Raw genomic sequence first — 14,185 nt, 5'->3', positions numbered from 1 at the left:
TAGACTCCAGCATAAAAAGATTCCTCATACCCTCATAAGTGTTCACCTTGTAACCCTTAATCCATCCCTCTAAGTTTTTCAACCCTTGCCTCACCCAGGTAGCCCAAGGGGTACCATCATGCTTTTTGAGGGTTCTAAACCTCTTAAGATACTGGGAAGGGGTCTTCCCGAATCTAGCTATTAAAGCTAGTTTCACACTTTCGTAATCCGTCTTACCCGCCTCCCCCAACTCCATTACCACATCAGTCGCAACAGGAGGGAACCTAGAGAACAACCAGGGAAGCAAAGCATTCCCGGTGATGTCCTGGAGCCCATGATTGTATTCAAACAGTTTCAACCAATCCAACACATCCAATCTTGGTTCATACATACCCCCTAATTCCTTCGGCATCGGGGTCTTTTGGGACTGGAGCTCCTAGAGGAACCAGAGGAGAGAGAAGCATTTTCCATAGACAACGTTTTCATCTCTAACTCGTGATTAAGTTCTATTTCCCTGAGTCTTAACTCAGCTTGCTTCTGCTCAGCCTGGGCATTCATCCATCTGAACTCGAGCTCTTGGTTTCGTTCAGATTGAGCCAAGAACCGTTTGTATTCTAGTTCGAGCTTCAATTTTTCAAGTTCAAAATAAGCAGGGCTACTTGTGGGACCTGGTATGGGCCCCGTAGGCACAGCTGGTAAGGCAGGTAGAGGAGCAGGGGAGACAGTTTCGTTAGCCTCTCCGTCCTCGTCAGCCTCTTCATCGCTGTCATCAGAATTACGATTCAGATCAACACCATTACTGTTATCTACATTCGCTGGAGAGATCGGTTCCTCTGAACCAGTACCCAGACTTTGGTTCGCCAGCAATCTCTCTATTAGCTCTAACTTCTTGCCTCTTACAGGAAGATTCTCTTGCCTACAGAGAGCTCGCAGACTCTCAGTATTTTCACCTGACAAGGACTCTTGACTGTAAGTTTCCATCGTAGACATGTTTTTTGAAAGTTGCGGTTAGTTATCCTACAGTGTCGAAAAGCACTCTAAACTGTATACTCGATACAAATCCCACCGCTGTACTCCAGTGTTAGGCGGAAACCTGTGCAGTTCCCTCTGGGACCACTGCAAAAGATTTAGCACTACAGGTGTTTGGCGGTGAACCCACTTGGTAGCAGTCTGTACCACACAGATTCACTTGGTAGCTGTGGCTGAGCAGTCAGACTTCCCTCAAGAAGAGTTGGGCATTATGTGGAGTATACAAAATAGGGAAATTCTTCCCAGCAAGACAAGCAAACACGCAACAAGGCTTAGTGTAAAGATATTAAGGTATTTATTTATAACGAAACATCTATGAAAAACACTATGGCGAATTCACGACAAACAAATCAAACACAATTACTCTACGAAGAAGAAACAATCAATCCCCCTAGCAATATTTCAACAAGTCTAGGTTCTATCGGCACCACTTATTTACAGACAGAGGTGTATACCTCAACCTAGATGACACTCTAATATTAGTTAGGACGGGAGAGAAAAAGATAGGCAGGTTATGAAATCAACACAGTTCAATACTTCACGGGCAAGATGTACGGTAAGAAGGCAAGAACCACAATAGATCGTAAAGTTCAGAGGCCAGGCCCACTCGGGAGAGAGGCAAGGCGATATGTCCCAAAAAGTTTCTAGTGGAGATGCATTCAAGTCTTTGTAGCAAATTGTTATCGGCAGATTGAACCAGTTCAGAACAATAAATGAGAAAAGCTTGGAGGCGACCCAACGGAACGGAGAGGATTAAGACACCTCACTCGAACCAATGGAAAGGGAGGCCAGGCGGACACGGTACCTTGTTGTGGGGGCAGCTCCGGCGGGGGCAGTTGTTCCTGGTGGTGGATGCACGACGGGTCTTTGCCAAGAGTAGAGATGATCTCGTCGTCGAAGGAAAATGAGGTCTGGTGCACCACCAGGGAAGAGACCAGCCGCGGAGTGCTCCGTCACAAGGCACCACCTTTTGGTCGCGGTACAGGGGTAGTGGCTATCCGGTTGCCGACATGCTCTAAATGGGCAATTCGACCACTGCGTCCTGAGGCGAATAAAAAGCAAAGGGGACTGGTTGTTCCCACCAGTCGGGAAGAGACTCTCCGGCAGGGAGATCTCCTCTGTCGTCGGGAAGTGGTGAGTCGGTTCCGCAGGGCTCCACCGGAGGTGTCGTCGTGCAGGTCGGCTCAGCGTTACCCTCGTCGGATTCTTAGGTCCTGTGGTGACTTCTGAAGATCCAGTCCCAAAAGCCCTGCTTTTATGCAGAAAACCCCCATTCATTCAGCCTAGCTGTCAATCAACACATGCTAAGTGATGAGCGGGAAGGCTCACCACTTGGGCCAATCACTCCAGAGTGCGACCGGAGTTGGCAAGGCAACTCGGTCCAGGGTGCCTAAACCCCCTCCCACACCCCTGTGGTAACCCAGACAGAATGGCACCACTTTGGAGGGTCTCTGTACAGAGCCCGCCAAAAGTGAAACAAAGGGCTCGAATGTTGGTTTAGGAGTCACAGAGACGAACACAGACGCCATTTTACAAACCGAGTTCTGGCAGAAAATACCATCCGATAAACTTATTTAAGATAAGTAGATCGGTGGTACGTTAGAGATTAACAAGAAAAAGTATCAATCTCCAACAATGGGACGAATCCCATAGAGTTATGTTCGGGGTCGAACATAACAAGTAGTTTCCACTGCCACCAGCCAAAACTCGACGAGGGGGGACGGGACAGTGCCCCCTCGAGTAACAGATCCAGGAGTAATCGAATTACCCCTACTAGTACGTCCACAATAAGATGGTTGGTACTAGTTCTGTTAGTAAATTTAGGTCTAGTAAAGTCAATGGTGACTTTACATGCCCGGGGAGACAGTAGTCAGTCCCCGGGTATGGAGTCTATGGTGGAGGTCTGCTAGGACGCCCCAGTATTACGGCACGTAGGGTGCGGTGTAACACACATAGAAAAACATATGAGACCCTATGGAGTAAAAGACCCCATAGCCCATAGAACACATTGACATTCAAAGGAATTACACACATTCATGTCCAAGAGTGGGAGAAAAAGAGTCTCACTCTTGGCAGGATGGAAAAAAACAAACTCCAGTAATCCAGCAAAGCTGCTGGGGGACTCGCTAGGTTAGGAAATTCAGCCTAAACAGAGAATTCTCCCTAACACTTGATATGCAGCCCTGGTAGCAATGAAAATAAGCATGGGAAGTCACTTCAAGTCGTAGTGAGGGGGAAGGAGGCACTAAACACTTAGTTAAGGGTGCCTAAAAGTTTTTACTAACTAAATTCAGATAGTAAATGTAAATTTAAAACAAAACTTCAGGTGCACTGTGGCAAATGTCACGGGGCCACTTGGGACTATCAAAAGCACAGAAGAGAAAAAGAGACATGTATTGCTACCTGTCTGCCCACAGTGCACTCCAATGGGAGAAGAAACCCCCCAGTCTATTCGTTTAGCAAGTAGTTAGCGTAGGTTGTCTAATTTACATGATTCCAATTGGAACATTCAATGTATACTCTCAATATTATCAACAAAGAAATTCAAAAAAGCATTAGTTTGAATAAGGAAAAAACCTTTTACTGGTATTTTTGGGTTTCAGAAAAGCATTAGACAGTAATCTTTGTAGATATATTAGGACAAACACAATAACTAAGGATTTATGTAACAAAACAATTACAACTTTTGTGTTAACAAAAACAGTACACTGTCACCATTCAAAAAGACAATTCTTCCTTAGAGTATGACATGAATCACAGTGCAACTCGCTTTTCTTTGGCTGATTATTGGTGTAGGGTCCTGTTGTCCCCAGGACATTATATATCTGTCCTTCAATATGAGTACAATAATTCAACTGATTGAGGTTTGTCAATCCCAAATAGTACCAAGTCTATGTATTTCATTTGTTGCCAACGCGTTTCGGTTTATCAATCAGTCCATCAGTCCACCTGAAGATGGACTGATTGATAGTCCGAAACGCGTTGGCAGTAAATTAAATACATAGACTTGGTACTATTTCGGATTGACAAACCTCAATCAGTTGAATTATTGTACTCATACTGAAGGACAGATATATAATGTCCTGGGGACAACAGGACCCTACACCAATAATCAGCTAAAGAAAAGCGAGTTGCACTGTGATTCATGTCATACTCTAAGGAAGAATTGTCTTTTTGAATGGTGACAGTGTACTGTTTTTGGTAACACAAAAGGTGTAATTGTTTTGTTGCATAAATCCCAAGTTATTGTGTTTGTTCTAATATATCTACAAAGATTACTAATGTTTTTCTGAAACCCAAAAATACCAGTAAAAGGTTGTTTTTCCTTTTTCAAACTAATGCTTTTTTGAATTTCTTTGTTGATAATATTGAGAGTATACATTGAATGTTGCAATTGGAAGCATGTAAATTAGACAACCTACGCTAACTACTTGCTAAACGAATAGACTGGGGGGTTTCTTCTCCCATTGGAGTGCACTGTGGTCACACAGGTAGCAATACATGTCTCTTTTTCTGAACTCAATTCAAGTCCCCTTACCACCTATCATTTGTGCTGGAATGAGAATAATAAACAAGTGGCCTTTCAGAATAGGTGCATGACACATTTTACTTTGTAGACATGGAGGCATGGAAATAGAATCAGAGCTGTGGTATAGATGCAGGATACAGATCAGTAGCCATATGGAAAAGGTGCACTTACCCCATCATAGACAAATAGCTCAGATTAAATACCACAAGGAAGGTGCATATACTGAAAATATGTTTTGGGTATGAGTTTAGAATCCACAAGGATGGTACATGTGCCTTAGCATGTATACAAAACAGAGATTAGAATGGAGGCAAAAGGTATACAAATTGTAGCACAAATAAAGAGCAGGGATTTGAAGCTATGAGGAAATCAGGGCCCTAGCATAGATGCAGGACAGAGATAGTGCTCAAGCGTGGTTACAGGAGTCATATTGAAAGCAACAAATAATGTGCATATACCATAATGTATATATGAGCCAAGAAACAACTAGCATTGTGGTGTTCTTCAATGGTCACTTTTATTATATTCAACAACATTATAGCCTGTTAAACCATGAGTGAGTTTGTTTCCATAGTGTACCCAGAGAACTACATCACTCTTACCGGCTGAATATTTTGAAATGGATATTTTGACAGGTTATGCAGTATGACTTTAAACTAGATACCCACTCTCACACACTTTGGTTACATCGTCATCCAGGGACCTGAGCTGAATCTGCAATTTCAGCTTTTGACCACAGTGTTTCCAAGTTCTTGTCTCAGCAAGTGACACTTATTTGTGAGACCATGACTTCGATTAACTAAAATCCATCTGACTTGGAAAGTATGCAAATCACATGATAAACCAACTTAACAATATGAGAACAAAATACCACATAGAAACGTTTTATGCAAAGGATCATGAGTTTAGTTCTTTTTTCTCCATAATAAATGGAAGTGTACAAGTGCAAGAATACTAATTGATGATAGCATTAAAAATCTGACCTGGGATTTACTAATGTATTTTAAATATTGAAATATAGCCAACAAAAGAAACGTTGTAATAAGGACACATGTTTATAGTCATTGTTTGACACTGACCTGCAAATTGTTATTCATGTTGAGAAAAGAAAATTTTAAATTGAAGAAAAAAGAAAACAGGATTTTTATGTTAAGTAAGAAGACCTAAAAGTATTTTGCTTATGTGGCATATTTATACTGTATGTCCGAATGAGGGGTGGGCGATAGAGGTTTTGGGACCGGGAGACCCACAGTGAAAAAAGGTTTTGCTGCAACATTCCGGGCCCCTTTGTACACTGGCACTCAAAAGTGTAAAGTGTAAGTACGATTGTGATGAAATGAGTATTTCTCTGTAAAAGCAAAGGAATGAGTAGTGGTAAAACTCCAATTTAGATCCACTCTACTGCTAAACTAGCAGTGAACACAATCATGAAGGTGAAACAGTCGCAGCACAAAATGTTTACCTCCTTTACCTCTTGCAGTATCTTTGGAAGAGGAAGACAATACTCTTCCGGAGGTATGTGAGCTAGAAAATAAGCATACAAACTCTACAATAATAGTGGAGCACCAACATAAAGGAATTGTTCAAACCAAGGTTCTTTAAATGATTGCAGATTTTAATTAAACCACAAATTCAAGCACACTAATCAAAAAATAACACAGCCATGCAAGAGAAGACACAGAATATGTAGGCTTTAAGATGTAAATGGCATGCTGGGTCTGAAAACAGGGAGAGCCAGACAATATTTTCATCCTCAATGTTATGTTGAAGTTCAAGAATCAGGTCTTTAAAAAGGTAAGAAGTTGGGTCTTAGATGTCACTTGGGCTCTTTAAGGCAGGCCTGGGGGTCAGAATCACTACAGATAATGTGTACCTTGTTCTTGGGTCTCAACGGTGTCAGGTCAGGCTTCTAGGTGCTTTGCAATGGGTAAAGTCTGTGTCGAGATGGTCAAGTTAGGGGGTCCAAATGGAATGAGTGAGTCATGCTGGAGAGTGTCCAGAGATGCAATGTGGTCCTGCTGTGGTGATCCGTTCATTTTTGGTGAGTTGCCATCTCAAAACGGACGAGTTGGTTTGAAGAAGCCCAATAATGCTCTGGAGGAGGAGCCAAATGCCTCTACCGGAAGTTCCCCCCTCATTCTTCCTATATTTTGGAAGCCAGAAATTGTGACATGCACAACACCAATAATGGTCCCTATACCGCAGAAAATCCTCGAAACAAGGTATCCATTGAGAAAGCCCTATATGATGTTCCCGCTGAGAAATGACCATCTTTTAAAGGAGGTTCTAGAAGAAGTGTGAAGATAAATGAAAGAGAAGACTGGTGACGTCACATGAAGCAGAAATTATGCACCCATAAGAGATGACAATTAAAAGAGTATATAGACCTTATAGAATCTGATGGCGAAGTAAAGAATTGAACAACATTTCATGTGTGGAATGAAGATTGCACGTGTGAAGAGCACTGAAGAAAATGTAAGCCGTTTTATAATTGAAGAGATGAAGTAACGCAAGTAGACTGAGTAATCATGAAGACTGGCTATACGTAGTGAATAGACTGCAGGCGGTGCAGCCAATATATATGTATATAGAATCTGGATGTTCCAAATCATGTTTTAGCAAACTAGGGTCCCCATGAGCATGAATGGCTGAAAGTGTGGCGCAGTAGAAGAAAACAGGTGACGATGAGGGAAGATTCGAGAAAGGTTGTCTGGCCCAGTGTCAAGGGTAAGGGCAGCCAAGAAACTGGTTATCTATTCGAGAAGTTACAATGAACATGAGAAGCGAGACGAGCTACTGTTGAGGTGTAATGGAAAACACTAGAAGCGTCAGGTTTTATTCATTTAATAGTGTTAAATACGAAAGAAAGAGCTCAAACACGGTCTCCTGTCACATGTTCTAGATGAAAATAAACATTGAGCAAGCTACAGCGAGACTTGAAAATACGACCATGCTCACACTCCCTTCTATTCTCAGGCACAGTGATACTTTTCAAGGCTGAGTTCAAAGACAATTTGAACGGCAGACAGCAGGAGTGATGATGGATGTTGGGCTAATTGGGTGGGAGGCATGGTCAAGTCCAACCCACAACCACCTGGGGTACCAGCTTGTGTGCTGCTAGCAAGTGGAATATTCCAGAAGGGTCCAAGCGTGCCAACCAATCATAGAGGGCCACATAGCAAAGAGCCCTATAGTTTGAAAGCCAATGAAATGTATATTTTATGACACTGAAGATGACTTGCACTAGCCATGGGCATCGCTGTCCACCTGACTTTAGTGACCCAATCACAATCCTATCTCCCATAGAAAGTATTCCTAGATGTTCCCCTTAAGCCTATCATAACCTCAAGTAGGTTTTTGCCACGTAGTATGAAGTCAATGATGATGAGTTTTTACTATATAACTGTGTTTTTTCATGTAAATCGTTGAGAGACTTGAGCAAACATCCATTGATGTTCGTTGTACTCCCTGTTTTAGACAATTGCAATTAATACAGCTATGTTTTGCCAACTTCCTGAGTCGGTCTTATTATTGGTGTAAGAGTAAAATCTGCATTCCCACCCATCCCATAAAGCGCTACCTCGCTAAAAGGGCCTACGGGTTCAATGCAATGTGGTTCTTCAGTGTCAACGAACTCGGAAACAGCTGAAGCATAGGCAGGTGATGATCGAGTCAGGGTCTCATTGGCTGAATCGGATAAAAAAAATTTGACTTTGCTACCTATGTAAAACTATTTTAATTAAGCCTAAATGCCACAAAATATGCATATTTGTACCACACTGGTTGCTTTATCTTGTCACAACATTTGGAAATCATGCCACTAGATCTTGCGGGGCTGAAGAATCAATGTACCTGCCCGTCCAGATGGACTTCCAGAGCCGAATGAATTTCTACTTCACCTCCGTCTTTGCAGCCATTGCGCTTACCAAGGTAAAACCTTCCCTTGATCTAGTCTTGTGCCCCACCAAGGTAAGTCATGACCGGTGTTTTACTTACAACCACAAACCATGGTGGGACACAGGCATAAATATATTCATGTATACTCTTAAAATACATTTGTGGAGTAGCTGTAGGAATCCTGAGGCTTATTAGAGGTGCTAGTGTGTGAACATTTCACTTTGAAGTGGTCAACTCTCCTTGGTCGATTCAGAACTTCCTACCCGCTGTGGGAGCATAATGGGCATCATTAAGTGTTTGGTGGTGCAATTAAAACTTTACACCACTTTACTGCACCTCAAAATTCTGATTTTCCTGATGAAATAGAGGGTAACCCATCAGCATCTAGCTGGAGGTCTTTCCTCAACCTTATTGTCAAAATATTGAGGATCTATCAGGGGTGGGAATTACCATCCGTGATGTTTCCCCCAAATCCCCTTGGACTCCATTAATGGTAAATAACACTGCAATATAATCTGCCAGAATGAGTTGTGGCAATGGTAGTGAAGTCTGAAGTACTGCCAACCTTGTAATGGGACCCGCAGTGTGCACAGCCGCACATTGCATCGTTTGTGAATCGGACCCTAGATGTTGAAGACCCACAGGAATAGTTAGAACTAAATTTCTCCAGAACGTAATACAATTCTTTATAAATTTGGGCAAGCCAGTTAGTTTTTTTAGAAAGAAGGCGCTTGAGTGATCAACTTGCTTGATGTTTTAAAGACAAGTCAAATTATTTATAAATGAAGCTCAGTAAATCCAAGGCATATTATCACTAGAAGAACAGTGTGCGACGATTATTCTCTTAAACCATATCCAGAGAATATCTTAAGGTTGGCGAGGAGAGTAGGACAAGGCGATAATAATGGAGTGCATAAACCAAGGGAGCAGAGGAGGGCAGTGCGCTCCGCTTGCATTGACACTAGGAAGGGTGGAAAATTGATCTGATGGATTTTGCAGCAGATGATGATAACGCTTGCTAATGTTCTGCCAGCAGAGAAGCCGCACACAGGAAATCATGCGCCACCCTAGACAAATGCCAACTATCTCCAGCAAGGAGCATTCCTCTGGGTCTTTGCAACCCATGCAGTCCTCTGAAACTGCATGTACCTATGGGATATCTGGGCCGGAAGGATGGAGTTCCTTTTGGAAGCAAGACAACGCAGAGCAACACATATCTGAATCCCGGTCCCGCACTTAGTGACTGGTCTCTGGTGTTAAGAGTGTTATAAAATATTGATCAATTAAGCTTTGTAGTTATGGGCCTCATTACGAGTTGGGCAGGATCCTGCTGGTAATACCGCCAGGACACCGCCCAACGCTAATAGCATTGCTGCAACTCGGTTCGGCGCAACGAGTTGTGGTGGTGCTGTTAGTCCCCATTTCTATAGAGTCCACAGGACTCTAAGGGGCTTTTCGACGCTATCCCCGCTGGCGGTAATAGTACCGGGGTTAATAGCACTCAAATGGCTTACCGTCGGCTCAGAGCTGGAGGTGAATGCTACATGGAAGGGTGAGATGTTACCGGTCCGCCCCTCTTGTGATGAGGCCCATAGTATTTGTTGAATGCGAGTCATACACCGTGGAATCCTGCTGCTCATCTGCTCTGTCTGTCTGGTCCTTAGGGGACCTACATTTTCTCTGTTCATTCACTGAGACAGAGGAGGTTTTCACTCTGTGAAATTGGCAGACTCAGTTACACGTACAGCAGTGTGACAAAGTGGTTTGCATTTTTCCAGAAAAAGTATATTGGAGAATTTCGTGGCAAGTTATAAACACACATACCCCTCTGGATTGCCCCACACCACAACTAGCATGCAAGACAGACATCACCAGATAAAAAGCTTCAGCACATTGTTTTCTCAGCTGTTAACTCATGCACTAATAGACTCCACTCTTTGCTTAATGGCCTTAATTGCCATGGAGACCTATTCAGATGACAGAAAAAGGAGAAGGGGAACGAAGACCCCACCATGCTGTAGTCCAGGAATCAGGTGCACAAATCACTGAGTAGCAACTTCACCAAACCCTTCTGTGTGAACATTTACAAAACAATAAGCTAGACTTCTCGGACTTGCCATTTCAAAGTGAAGGCAAGGTACTAAGGAACAAACTCATTTCCGTGATGCCATGAATCTGCGACTATGGGCCTGATTCATAGAATTATTTGAGTGGTAAATTGGGACATTGCGCGCCAAACCACGTGCAAAACTCACTTTGTCGATTCATGGAATCGTCTGCGCTGGACTTCTCCGGGCTTCATGCAGGCTCGGCACGTCTCTGCAAGCAGCCAAGTGCAATGCGCAAGACACTCTGCAGTAGGTGGGCGTGGCCTTCACATAGACCAGAGTAGGTGCAGAACACGCAAAATGGGGAAGAACAAGAAGACCATATGGGCATTACGAGGGACGGCCCATAGGCAGTCGATCGCACGCCCACAAATGCGCATAACCGAGCATAATCATTGATCAGTCCGCCAACCTTTCTCAAGGAAATTGCCATGCAATACACTTGATCTATCCGCCACCTGAAGTTAGGCGTACAGACACTTGCACAGAAGTAAGATCGGGCATTAGATTTATGGGTGTGTGCACACAGTCAGGTTCCGATCACACTTGGGGTGGTCATAAGCAGTGTAGCAGGGTACAGAAATGGTTTACGGGGGTTCAAACGCAAGTGTACCTGAAAATTATGATTTTTGCGATACGTGGTACGCATGTTGAGAGGGAGCTGGGAATAGATATGGGGGACCCCAAGCACCCCAGCTGGGGTGCTGGCCTGGTTGGGGGTGTTCGTAAGCAGTTTTTCCGGGGTGCATTGCTACGCACGTGAGGAGTGCGCAAAGGTCTGTTTCTATGGCTTGAATGGCTCTGTGTTTGGGCATGTCATGGGCGTTCTAGCCGTGACTTGCACATAGGGTTACTTTGCATGGACAGTTCCATGAATACGTGTGGTGTGCAGATTTTCTTATGCGTGCCGGGCCACGCAGGCTTTGTGGGATCTATGTACCCATTTCCATGAATCAGGCCCTTTCTGTCAAATGAGGGTAGGGTGGAGAAAGACTCAGGCTCCTCCAGGAACCCCGGAGCAAACTTGCTGTCGGAAAAAATCATGGTCTTTGTTGCTCTGAGTCCACGTAATGTGACCACACAATCTGACGAAAACGGACGTGACATTTTACATTATGGCTTGGGATGCAGTGGGTAATATGTAATTGAAGGATCACCTCTTAGACTAACTATTTTGGACCTTTATTTCTCCACGGTGGTTTCCACACAACCAATTTTTTGCCTGGCCTGAACGGGGTCGCGCAGAGCAGATCGTTCTACAAGCCTCTTGAGACCTGAGCAAGTTCGACCTCAAGTGCGTTTGCCAGCATTTCTAAGATGTCTGCCATTAAGCAGCACTTGCATTAACAAACACTGTAAAACTGCAAGGCAGCCTGAGAGGGCATCTCCTTTCAGATCTGTTCTCAAATCTAAGGAGAAAGAATGGGGTCAGAATGATCAAAACTTATTATTCATACAACAAGAAAGGTTAGAAGAAGAGCGGTTAAACAGTGTACTTACCCACACCAAGAATGCAGTAGGTGATTGGCAACCATGCACACAAAAATAGGAGCCCAGAGACGTGATGCCCTTTAACTCATAGAGCAGCCTATCCAGGTCTTTGATTGGGGGTCTGCAGCCATATAAGACTGGACTTCCCAAACATCTGTGGCTGAGTGACCGAGGTCACATCACTCAAGGCAACATAAGAGACACTCTAAAGCATCCTGCTACCTTACTGAAAAATAAAATGCCAAGCTGGTAAACACTTCGGTGGAGGGGCATTATAAGGGTAAATAGCATACCTATAGTGGCTCTGCAAACAGACAAGATGGACACAGGGACACCAGTAGCAGACCCCGCAGACCAGAAGGGGAAGAACAAGAAGTCGGGGACAATACTACCCAGGAAGAGATTATGAATAAATAAAGTGCTATTATTGTGGGGAAATAAGTCAGGAGGGAGGATCCCACAACTATTCTGGACCCTATTGGTCTCAGTCTGTGCAATGTTTTCTCCCCTCCTCTGCACTACCCAGATAAGGAAGTATTTAAGCAATTTAAAGATCTGCCTTCTTCAAGCTTCACCTTTGACGAGGATATGGAAAAAGTCCTCATTACGGAACACCGAGACACAGAAAAAACATCCTTCCCAAGGAAACTGTTTAAATTATGTCAGCATTCCAATATCACACAGGTACTACTCATTTGTTACTAATACTGCACTATTTAATGCTGCATGGCATTAGTGCGCTAATCACCTGATAAGATGTGGACATTTGCCTTCACTTACTCTGAGCGTCCATCAGTGGTATGGGTCCGGCACTATGCCACTAGAGGCTGGGGAAACTGTCATGCTCAGCCCTTTAGCCAGGGTTGGCTTGAGTCTCCCCCATTAATAAATATAACTAGCCAGATCTTCTTAAGTTCCGGAAACTAACAAGTGCTGCCAGTGTTTGGATCATATGTGCAGAGAGAAGGGACTGTAGGGTTGCAGATACAGACCCTTAAGGGATGGGGAGGCCAGAGGCAGTACAAGGGCAAATTGACATGCAGGAGCCTTGGCCTGGGTTCAGAGGGTGACCAGGTGACCAGCGCCTGGAGCAGTCAGGTGCATCAGCAGGGGAGAGGAAGAGAAGGTCTTGAGTTGCTTCCGGAACTGGAGGTGGTTCCGTTTGAATTTGAGAGAGGCAGGGAGGCTGTTCCAGATGGAGGACCCAGCCAAGGAGAAAGATCTGCCCCCAACTCTCTGCTTGGAGAAGCATCTGACCGTCAGAAAGTTGGAGGTGGATGAGCAGAGAGCTCGAGAAGGAAGATTTTTTGGAAGAGAACATTGGAGGTAGAACGGTACTAGGTCCCAGAAAGCCTTGTAGACAATGCAGAGGGTCGTGAAGTTGATCCTTGCTGCCACCGGGAGCTAGTGAAGAGATTTCAGAGCTGGAGATATACGATCCAAGGGCTTCAGGCCAAGGAGAAGTCTCGCAGTCCTGTTCTGGATGGGTTGCAGAGGGTGGAGAAAAGAAGCTGGCAGATTTAGAAAGAAGCTATTGCAGTGAGAAAAGGAAGAATACCTCTGAGGAGGTGCAGCTGATAGTTTGACTTCTTAGAGACGTCAGAGATGTGAGGAGAGAAGGAGAGGATGGAGTTGAAGATGACACCAAAGTTCTTAGCCTCACAGGAAGAAGCAGGAAGAGGGTCCATAGTGGGCAGCCAGAGAGAATGGGGAAAGGAGGGAGCGGATGTCCCAATGAGGAAGATCTCAGTGTTACTGGCATTAAGACAGAGATCACTGGTGGCACACCATTCCTGAATTGTGCCCAGACAGTCTGGAATGAGAGAAGAAGCAGAGGTGGCTGAGGGGAGCCTGAAAGAGAGCTGAGTGTCATCCGCATAAGATTAAAAATTGGAGCAGAAAGTAGCGATGCTGTGTGCAAGAGGTGCCAAGTAGTGGTTGAAGGGCCAGAGAGAGAGGTTACACCCCTGGGGAACACCACACATAGATAGAGAGAAAGAAGAGAGGAAAGACCCCAGTTGGACCTGAGAGGGTCAGTTAATGAGAAAGAAGGTAAACCAGGGCCTGGTCAGTAATACCAAGGTTGTCCCGGAGACGATTGAGCAGGATGGCATGGTTAACCATGTCAAAAGCAGAGGATAGATCAAGGAGA

The sequence above is a fragment of the Ambystoma mexicanum genome, chromosome 2q (genome assembly GCF_040938575.1).
Source record: "Ambystoma mexicanum isolate Mex_15411 chromosome 2q, UKY_AmexF1_1, whole genome shotgun sequence".
NCBI classification, from domain to species: domain Eukaryota; kingdom Metazoa; phylum Chordata; class Amphibia; order Caudata; family Ambystomatidae; genus Ambystoma; species Ambystoma mexicanum.
The sequence above is the reverse complement of the archived record's forward strand: the minus strand, read 5'-3'. Positions refer to the sequence as shown.